The following is a 10,774-nucleotide window of genomic DNA, read 5'->3' on the forward strand; positions in this document are numbered from 1 at the left end:
TTCCCCTTCCCCCACCCTCTGCACTCCAACACACTTCAGGACTGCTCAGATCTTCATTCTCGTGCCTAGGGGGTCCCTCTTCCCACGCAGTCATCGCTCTAGGGATGGGCTTATGAACCTGAATTGTAGGACACACCTGGAGTTACCAGGACCCCAAGCAGGCACGTGGCCACCTATGGATATGGACAAAGCTGACCTACAGGGAAAGACACTGATAAGGAAGTCACAGGGAAATGGAGCTGGAGCCTTGATCATAGCATACCTGAAGTCCTCTCACCTCCAGACAGTTATAGAAGCTCTTAGGAATTGTTCTAGCCAGGATGCATTGGTATTTTCCACTTCTTTTTTTTTTTTCTTTTTTTTTTTTTGAGACGGAGTTTCGCTCTTGTTACCCAGGCTGGAGTGCAATGGCGCGATCTCGGCTCACCGCAACTTCTGCCTCCTAGGTTCAGGCAATTCTCCTGCCTCAGCCTCCTGAGTAGCTAGGATTACAGGCACGCGCCACCATGCCCAGCTAATTTTTTGTATTTTTAGTAGAGATGGGGTTTCATCATGTTGACCAGGATGGTCTCAATCTCTTGACCTCGTGATCCACCCGCCTCGGCCGCCCAAAGTTCTGGGATTACAGGCGTGAGCCACCGCACCCGGCCGGTATTTTCCACTTCTTTTGCTTGCTTGCTTTTCTTTCTTTCTTTTTTTTTTTTTTTTTTTTTTTTTTTTTGTGAGACAGGGTCTTGCTCTCTCACCCAGGCTGGAGTGCAGTGGCATAATCACGGCTCACTGCAGTTTCCACTGCCTGGGCTCCACCGATCCTCCCCCTCCACCTCCCGGGTTCAAGCAATTCTCGTGCCTCAGCCTCCCCAAGTAGCTGGGATTAAAGGCGCCCGCCACCGCGCCCAGCTAATTTTTTGTATTTTAATAGAGACAGGGTTTTGCCATGTTAGCCAGGCTGGTCTCAAACTCCTGGCCTCAAATGACGCGCCTGTCTCAGCCTCCCAAAGTGCTGGGATTACAGGTGTGACCCCCCCTGCTAATTTTTAACTTTTTTTTTTTGAGAGGGAGTCTCACTCTCTCTCCTGTTAAGCGCGCTCTGAGAGAAGAGACCCCTAAACAGGCTTTGTGTCAGCAACAAGGCTGTTTATTCACTGGGGTGCGGGCGGGCTGAGTCAGTGGAGGGCGATACGATAGGAGTTGGTTTTACAGGTTTGGGGTAGGCAATGGAAATTCACAGAAGTTACAGTTCAGGGTGGTTTTTGCAAGCTGGGGGGGTGTCACGGTGGGGGGGATGTCACAAGGTCCAAGGTCCAGTATCACGAGGTTGGTTATCAGTTAAGCCAGAACAATGGTGGAATGTCACAAGGTCGGTTAATCGGTTAATCAGGCACTGCAGGAACTAGCTAGTCTTCTTCTTTTGTCGCAGGGGTGGGGGTGGGGGTGAGGGGTGGGGCGGTAGTGGGGTGGTCGTCACTAGGTACAAGGTCCAGTATCACAAGGTGGGTTTATTAGTTAAGGCAGGAACAGTTGAGGCAGGAATGATGGCAGAGCTAGCCATTTTTTCTTCATTTCTGGAGATGAACATGCGGGTCGCAGGGGTCGACATGGCCCCGACTAGGGTATGGCCTATGGTGCAGCCAGTTACCAGTTCAAAGAACTTTGCATCACCCAGGCTGAAGTGCAGTATGGCGATTGTGGCTCACTGTAACTTCCGCCTCCTGAGTTCAAGTGATTCTCATACTTCAGCCTCTTCAGGAGCTGGGATTATAGGCAGGCAACACCACGCCCCGCTTTTTTTCTTTTTCTTTTTTTTGAAACGGAGTTTTGCTCTGTTGCCCAGGCTGGAGTGCGGTGATGTCATCTCGGCTTACTGCAACCTCTGCCTCCCGGGTTCAAGCGATTCTCCTGCCTCAGCCTCCCAAGTAGCTGGAATTACAGGTGGGCACCACCATGCTCGGCTAATTTTTGTATTTTTAGTAGAAACAAGGTTTCACCATATTGGCCAGGCTGGTCTCAAACTGCTGACGTGATCCACCCTTCTTGGCCTCCCAAAGTGCTAGAATTACAGGTGTGAGCCTCCATGTCTGGCCTGCTAATTTTTAATTTTTAAATTTTTGGTAGAGACGAGGTCTCGGACTCCTGGGCTCAAGTGATCCGCCTGCCTTGACCTATCAAAGTGCTAGGATTACAGGCATGAGCCACAGCACCCATCATATTTTCTATTTCTTGCTATGTGAAGATCCTAACTGACAATATGTTCATTCCATCCTCAAATCAACCCTGGGAAGATATTAAGACTTACTTTACAGTTTAGGAAACCAAGACTCCAAGGGGCTAATTTCTTCAGGATCCCTCAGCAAGGCAGTGGTAAATTGGGACCAGAATCTGGGATTTCCTGGCTCTCTCCTGGGTGCTGTATTTATTAGAGCAAGGTGGGAACAAAAAGCCAAGTCTCACTTTTGCACCGTGGCAGACATTACCAATCAACTGCCAAACGATTTCCCCACTAATCCACAAAAGGTGTCTGACTTCCTGTCCTCTTAGGAGGTCAGACCTGTTTCCAACGTCCAGGCCATAAGGGATCACCCTGGCTCCCCTTCCCACGACCTCATTCCATCTGGATTGAATGGAATCCAGTAGAATGAAGGGAAAAGAGGATTCCCAGACTCCCAAATCCAAGGGCCTCTGCCCAGCCGCAAGCTGTATGGGGGTAACCACAATCTCCCCTCTTCCTCCCCACTCTCCAGCTGGAGATAAGACATAGAGGCCTAGAGAGGGCCCAAGGTTTCCTGGAATCACACAGAACCTGGGGGCAGAGCTGGATAGTGTGGGTGCTCCAATTCCTTTTTTATTTCATTTATTTATTTATTTAGAGACAGAATCTTGCTCTGTCGCCCACGCCAGAATGAAGTGGCGAAATCTCAGCTCACTGCAATCTCCACCTCCCAGGTTCAAGTGATTCTTCTGCCTCAGCCTGCTGAGTAGCTGGGACTACAGGTGTCTGCCAAAACGCCCAGCTAATTTTTTTTATTTTTAGTAGAGACAGGGTTTTACCATATTGACCAAGCTGGTCTCGAACTCCTGACCTTGTGATCTGCCTGCCTCGGCCCCTGAAAGTGCTGGGATTACAGGCATGAGCCACTGCACTCAGCTCCAATTCCTTTTTAAAAATAAATTAGGGGGTCCAGGCATAGTGGCTCACGTCTGTAATCCCAGCACTGTGGGAGGCTGAGGTGGGCAAATTGCTTGAGCCCAGGAGTTGAAGACCAGCCTGGGCAACATAGCAAAACCTCAACTCTACTAAAGCTACAAAAACTTAACTGGTCGTGGTGGTATGTGCCTCTAGTCCCAGCTACGGGGGAGGCTGAGATAGGAGGATCACTTGAATCTAGGAGGTTGAGGCTGCATCGAGCTGTGATCATGCCACTGCACTCCAGCCTGCATGACAGACCTGTCATGAAAAATGAAGAAATTAAAATAAGTTAGCTGGGGCCAGGTGCAGTGGCTCAGGCCCGTAATCCCAACACTTTGGGAGGCCGAAGCAGGGGGAAATCACTCGAAGTCAGGAGTTCGACACCACCTGACCAACATGGCAAAACTTTGTCTCTACTAAAAATACAAAAATTAGGCTGGGCACGGTGGCTCATGCCTTGACCTCATGACTTTGGGAGGTCAAGGAGGGTGGATCATTTGACGTCAGGAGTTCAAGACCAGTCTGGCCAACATGATGGAACTCCATCTCTACTAAATATACAAAGATTAGACAGGTGGTAGTGGCATGTGCCTGTAATCCCAGCTACTCAGGAGGCTGAAGCAGGAGACTGGGAGGCTGAGGTTGCGGTGAGCTGAGATCGTGCCACTGCACTACAGCTGGAATAACAGAGTGAGACTCCATCTCAAAAAATAAATAAATAAATTAGGCCGGGCATGGTGGTTCATGTCTATAATCCTAGCACTTTGGGAGGCCAAGGCGGGTGCATCACCTGAGGTTGGGAGTTTGAGACCAGCCTGACCAACATGGAGAAACCCTGTCTCTACTAAAAAAAAAAAAAAAAATACAAATTTAGCCGACCATGGTGACACTTTCCTGTAATCCCAGCTACTCTCAAGGCTGAGGGAGGGGAATCATTTGAACCCAGCAGGTGGAGGTTGTGGTGAGCTGAGATTGCACCATTGCCCTCCAGCCTGGGCAACAAGAGCAGAACTCTGTCTCAAAAAAAAAAAAAAAAAATTAACTGGGTGTGCTGGTGTGTGCCTGTAGCCCCAGCTACTCAGGAGGCTGAGGTGGGAGGATCACTTGAGCTTGGGAGGTGGAGGTTGCAGTGAGCCAAGATCACACCACTGCACTCCAGCCTGGGCAACAAAGCAAAACCTGTCATAAATAAATAAAATAAATAAATAAAAGAAAAAAACATTCGAATCCTGGACAGGAGGCCAAAGGAAAGGCTCGTTTGCTTAAGGAGCCCATCTAAGGATTATTTAATTCTTTCCAGGAAACTTTGGTTAGACTTTACTATTTACTTTTGATTAAGGGCCAAGGCTCAGCGAAGTTATAGGTTGACTTGTGGATTTGTGTCTGAGACAAAAGATAACACAAAAAGTTACTCTTGATTGCCGGAAAGGACATTAGGTTGTTGGATTTTGTGTTTCTGAATTGAGTTTAGGAATCTTCCTTCCTTCCCTTCCCTCCCTCTCTCCTATCTTTTCTTCTTTTTTCTCTTCCTTCCCCTCTCTCTCTCTTTCTTTCTTTCTAAGATGGGGGTCTCTTACTTGGTATATTCTCCAGAGTTTTTGGCAAAAAAAAAAAAAAAAAAAAAGATGGGGGTCTGATCATATAGCCCAGGCTGGAGTGCAGTGGTGCAATCACAGCTCACTGCAGCCTTGAACTCCTGGGCTCAAGGGATCCTTCTGGCCTCAGGCTCCTGAATAGTTGGGACTACAGGCATGTGCGACTACACTCAGCTATTTATTTATTTATTTATTTATTTATTTAGAGACGGAGTCTCGTTCTGTCTCCTATGGTGGAGTGCAGTGGTGTGATCTCAGCTCCCTGAAACCTCCGTCTCCTGGGTTCAAGCGATTCTCCTGCCTCAGCCTCCCAAGTAGCTGCAATTACAGGTACGCGCCACCATGCCCAGCTATTTTTTGTATTTTTAGTAGAGATGGGGTTTCATCGTGCTAGCCAGACTTGTATCGAATTCCTGACCTCAAATGATCCACCTGCCTTGGCCTCCAGCGTGCTGGGATTACAGGTGTGAGCCACCATGCCCAGCTTCACTCAGCTAATTTTTTAAATTTTGTAGAGATGTGGTGGGGAGGGGTGTCTCGCTATTGCCCAGGCTGGTATCGAACTCCTGGCCTCAAGTGATCCTCTCCGCTTGGCCTTCCCAAAGTCTGGGATTACAGCTGTGAGCCACAGCGCCTGGTCTCGCTCAGCTGATTTTTAAATATTTTTTTAGACGGAGTCTTGCTCTGTCTCCAGGCTGGAGTGCAGTGGCGCAATCTCAGCTCATTGCAATCTGTACCTTCCGGGTTCAAGTGATTCTCTTGCCTCAGCCTCCCAAGTAGCTGGGATTACAGGCGCACGCCCAGCTATTTTTTGTATTTTTTAGTAGAGACGGGGTTTCACCATGTTGGCCAGGATGGTCTGGATTTCTTGACCTCGTGATCTGCTCGCCTTGGCCTCCCAAAGTGCTGGGATTACAGGCGTTGATTTTTAAATTTTTTAATAGAGATTGGCGGGGCGGGGCGGGGGGAGTCTCACTATATTGCCCAGGCTGGTCTCGAACTCCTGGCCTCAAGTGATCCTCCCACCTCGGCCTCCCAAAGCTCTGGGATTACAGGCATAAGCCACCGAGCCCGGCCTTGACTGGACTCTTATTTTGCATTTTTGAACTCAGTACTTTCCCACTTCGAAGGGCTTCTAAATGGGTCTGGGGGAGGCTGCCCGAAGGGCCCCGTCACCGGACGAGTCCAGCCCCACCCAGCTTGGCGGAGCAGGCGCGTCTCTGGCGCCACCTTGAGGTCTCCTGGAGCCCCACAACCCAACCAACCAGGTGGGGGAAGAGGGTGCGAGGGCGGGTGCGCTGGCTGCTGGGTTAGGATGGGGCTGTCCCTGCTCCAGCTCCTAGGAGGGAACAGACCCAGGGCCGCCGCGCCGCATCGTTTGTTCCGACTTCCCTAAGGAAGGTAATTTGGAGTTGGGCCCTGCAGGACGCTTTTTTCGCCTTCGGTCAAGCACCCCAGCTGTCCGGGGTTCAGGGGCCGGACCGCGGTTCTTGCCCTGAATTAGGTGAATTAGGCGGACAGGGCGCAGCCTGCCAGTAACTCCACCAAGCCTCATTCTTGAAACCGTTATGCCCATTGTATGCACGGGAAAACTGAGGCTCTGCTTAGATTGGGGCTGAGGCCGCTGCTCGGGTCCAGAGCTCTGGCCTTCACTCCAGCCTGCCCCAGCGTGCGGTGGGGGCTGCCCTCTCCCTCTCTCCCAACACACATGCCCCATCAGCCACCAGGGAAGGGATCACTCTGGAGGGTCTATTTTATCTCCGTGGACCCACTCCCGCCTGCTGGGTGAAAGATTCCTTTTATTTAGAAGGAGTCAGTCCCAGAGAGGCCCAGGATTGGGCTGAGTCACTCCGGGAGCCTGGATTGGGCCAACCCTGTCGGCTCCAAACAAAACGCCTTGAGCCCCATTTTGAGGGCAAGGTCAGCCCCCCACCCCACCCCCACCCCCACCCTAAATCAGTCTCAGGGACGGGGCTTCCGAGAGGATGGGGCCGTCCTGCCCTAAGGCCTCAAGCATTACCCCCGCCTCGTCGCCGCTGGTGTCGGGGGGAGGGGAGGACTCGAGGGTGGGCGAGCTCCGCGGTTCGCAGGAGCTGGGAGGAGGGGCTTGAGCGCGGGCAACGCCCCCTCCCCAGCGCCTCTGATGCAAGCCTCCCCCACCAACTTCCAGGGATTCTGCTGAGTCACTTCCGAGGCCACAGCTGCAGCCTTGGGAACAATACGTGTCATTCAATTCACTAGGCAGCGCCCCAGCGCTCACCTAGGGGACCTGGCCACAGTCTCTTGGTAGAGGCCTCTTCATAGCCAACGTGGCCAACCCCACCTCACCCCTATGGCCACATCCTGGGCCAAGTGGGCTCCCACCTCAGGGCCTTTGCAGTAAGCTGTGCTGGCTGCCTGGTACCCACTTCCCGCCGGGGCACCTGTATCCTGGACATCCAATTCCCACCCTCATTGCCAAGGCCCCTGCTCCAGCTGGAGCTGCGTCAGGGAAGAACGAGAAGGCATCTGTGAGCCTGATCCTCAGGCGGCTTGGATGGGCACTTAGATTGGCAACGACGTTCAGGTGCAAACTGCAGATCTGATGCGCACACGTGCTGGATGGTGCTAGGGGACAGGTGTGCGCCCAGGTCTGTGTGGCCGTGCGCGAGGCTGCTCGTGAGCAGCGTGGGGACGGACGCACTGAGTGTGCCTTCCACAATTTCCCTGCTGACCTGGATGTCGGCCCCAGAGCTATTGTGTGCCAGCTCGGAGCACACCCATCACAGCGGGTCAAGACTCCGGCGTGGGGGCTGCAAACTACATTCCCCAGAATCCATGGCTGCCAGCTTCCTGCTGGGCTGGGCCAATAGGAAGTACCAGGGATGTAAGCTTTCAGGGGCGTGGACGCGATTAGCATTTGATGACACTTAGGGACCCCTTCTCAGAATGAAGCTTTTTTAAAAAAATGGTAGTAAAAGATGCATAATATAAAGTTTACCATTGTAACCTTTTTTTTTTTTTTTTTTGAGATGGAGGATTGCTCTGTCTCCCAGGCTGGAGTGTAGTAGCCTGATCTCAGTTCACTACAACTTCTGAATCCCTGGTTCCAGTGATTCTCCTCCTGCCTCAGCCTCCTGAGTAGCTGAGATTACAGGCGCCCACCACCACACCCAGCTGATTTTTTGTATTTTTAGTAGGGGGGGGGGGTTTGGTCATGTTGGCCGTGTGGTCTCGAACTCCTGACCTCAAGTGATCCACCTGCCTCAGCCACCCAAAGTGCTGGGGTTACAGGCATGAGCCACTGTGCCCAGCCCATTGTAACTTTTTTTTTTTTTTTTTTTGAGACAGGGTCTCACTCTGTTACTCAGGCTGGAGTTCAGTGGCTTGATCTCCCCTCACTGTGACCTCCACCTTCCATGTTTAAGCTATTCTCCCAGCTCAGGCTCCTGAGTAGCTGGGACTACAGGTGCGTGCCACCATGCCTGGCTAATTTTTTGTATTATTTATTTATTTATTTATCTTTTCTTTTTCTCCCCCTTTTTTCTTTTTTTCCACACACACGTGCACATACAAACACACACACACATATATATACACACACACACCCCAGTTTTTTGTATTTTTTGATAGAGACAGGGTTTCACCATGTTGACCAGACTGGTCTCAAACTCCTGATCTCAAGTGATCACCCACCTCAGCCTCCCAAAGTGCTGAGATTACAGGCATGAGCCACTGAGCCCGGCCTATTTTGCTTTGTTTTTATAGTGACAGAGTCTCTCACTGCGTTGCCCAGGTTGATCTTGAACTCCTGGGTTCAAGCAGTCCATTCACCTCAGCCTCCCAAAGTGCTGAGATTACAGACCTGAGCCCCCGCTCCCAGCACGTGATTTCTTTTGTTAACAGAAGTCACAGGCCTTGTTTATGCCACTGTGGTTTCTTGCCACACTTAAAACGGGGAAAATGTGAAATTTCTATTAGAAGTTAGTAAAAAGACGTGACACATTCTGGAATCTAGGCCCAGGATTGGGAGACAAGAAGAGGGAAGAAGGGATTAATAATTTTTCAGGTGTGGCAAGGTGGTTCATGCCTGTAATCCCAGCACTTTGAGAGGCCCAGGTGGGTGGATCATCTGAGGTCAGGAGTTTGAGATCAGGCTGGCCAACATGGCGAAACCCTGTCTCTACTAAAAATACAAAAAAAAAAATTAGATGGGCATGATGGCTGGCACCTGTAATCCCAGCTACTTGGAAGACTGAGGAAGGAGAATTGTTTGAACCTGGGAAGCGGAGGTTGCAGTGAGCCAAGATCGCACCACTGTGCTCCAGCTTGGGCAATGGAACAAGATTCTGTCTCATAATAATAAGGATAGCCGCAGTGGCTCATGCCTGTAATCCCAGCACTTTGGGAGGCCGAGGTGGGCGGATCACGAGGTCAAGAGATTGAGACCATCCTGGTCAACGTGGTCAACATGGTGAAACCCCGTCTCAAAAAATAATAATAATAATAATAATTTTTAAAAATTTACACAAATTGGCCGGGCATGGTGGCTCACGCCTGTAATCTGAGCACTTTGGGAGGCCAAGGCAGGTGGATCACAAGGTCAGGAGTTCCAGACCAGCCTGGCCAAGATGGTGAAACCCTATCTCTACAAAAAAATTAAAAATGAGCTGGGCATGGCGGCAGGCGCCTGTAATCGCAGCTTGGGAGGCTGAGGCAGGAGGATTGCTTGAACCCGGGAGGCAGAGGTTGCATTGAGCCAAGATTGGCTCAAAAAAAAAATTACAGGCCGGGTGCAGTGGCTCAAGCCTGTAATCCCAGCACTTTGGGAGGCCAAGGCGGGTGGATCACGAGGTCAAGAGATCGAGACCATCCTGGTCAACATGGTGAAACCCCGTCTCTACTAATACAAAAAATTAGCTGGGCATGGTGGCGCGTGCCTGTAATCGCAGCTACTCAGGAGGCTGAGGCAGGAGAATTGCCTGAACCTAGGAGGCAGAAGTTGCGGTGAGCCGAGATCGCGCCATTGCACTCCAGCCTGGGTAACAAGAGCGAAACTCCGTCTCAAAAAAAAAAAAAAAAAAAAAAATTACATAAATATATTATATAATTGGCTTTTTGTTTTTTATTATTTATTTTATTTTAGTCTTTTTTTTTTTAGACGGGGTTTCCCCATGTTGGTTAGGCTGGTCTTGAACTCCCAACCTCAGGTGATCCGCCCACCTTGGCCTCCAAAGTGCTTGGATTACAGGCGTGAGCCACCACGCCCAGCCTTTTTTTTTTTTTTTTTTTTGAGATGGAGTCTAGCTCTGTCACCCAGGCTGGAGTATAGTGGTATGATCGCAGCTCAAATCCCAAAGTACTGGGATTACAAGTGTGAGCCACCACTATTTTAGTCTTTAGAGATGGGGGTGGTGGTGTTGATACGTTGTTCAGGCTGGTCTTGTACTCTCGACCTCCTGAGCTCAGGGGATCCTCCCATTCCAGCCTCCCAAGTACCTGGGATGGTAGGCGCCCACCCATGCCCAACTTCATTGTCTAACTTTTGTTTTGCTTCTTCAGTTTCTTTTGGCTGGGGAACAACAACCGCCCTCTCTCTCTCTGTCTTTTTTTTTTTTTTTTTTTTTGAGACAGAGTCTTGCTCTGTTGCCAGGTGCCAGGCTGGAGTACAATGGCACAATCTTGGCTCACTGCAGTCTCTGCCTCCTGGGTTCAAGCAATTCTCCTGCCTCAGCCTCCCGAGTAGCTGGGACTACAGGCACATGCCACCATACCCAACTAATTTTTTTTTTTTTTATTGTGACTTGCCATCCAGTAACATAATTTTTGTATTTTTTAGTAGAAACGGGGTTTCAGCATGTTGGCCAGGATGGTCTCAATCAATCTCTTGACCTCGTGATCCGCCTGCCTCGGCCTCCCAAAGTGCTGGGATTACAGGTGTGAGCCACCGCGCCCTGCCTTTTTTTTTTTTTTTTTATGATACGGAGTCTCGCTCTGTTGCCCAGGCTGGACT

This window comes from Aotus nancymaae, unplaced genomic scaffold (genome assembly GCF_030222135.1).
Source record: "Aotus nancymaae isolate 86718 unplaced genomic scaffold, 86718_ANA_hifiasm-v0.15.2.pri h1tg000015l_0, whole genome shotgun sequence".
NCBI lineage: Eukaryota > Metazoa > Chordata > Mammalia > Primates > Aotidae > Aotus > Aotus nancymaae.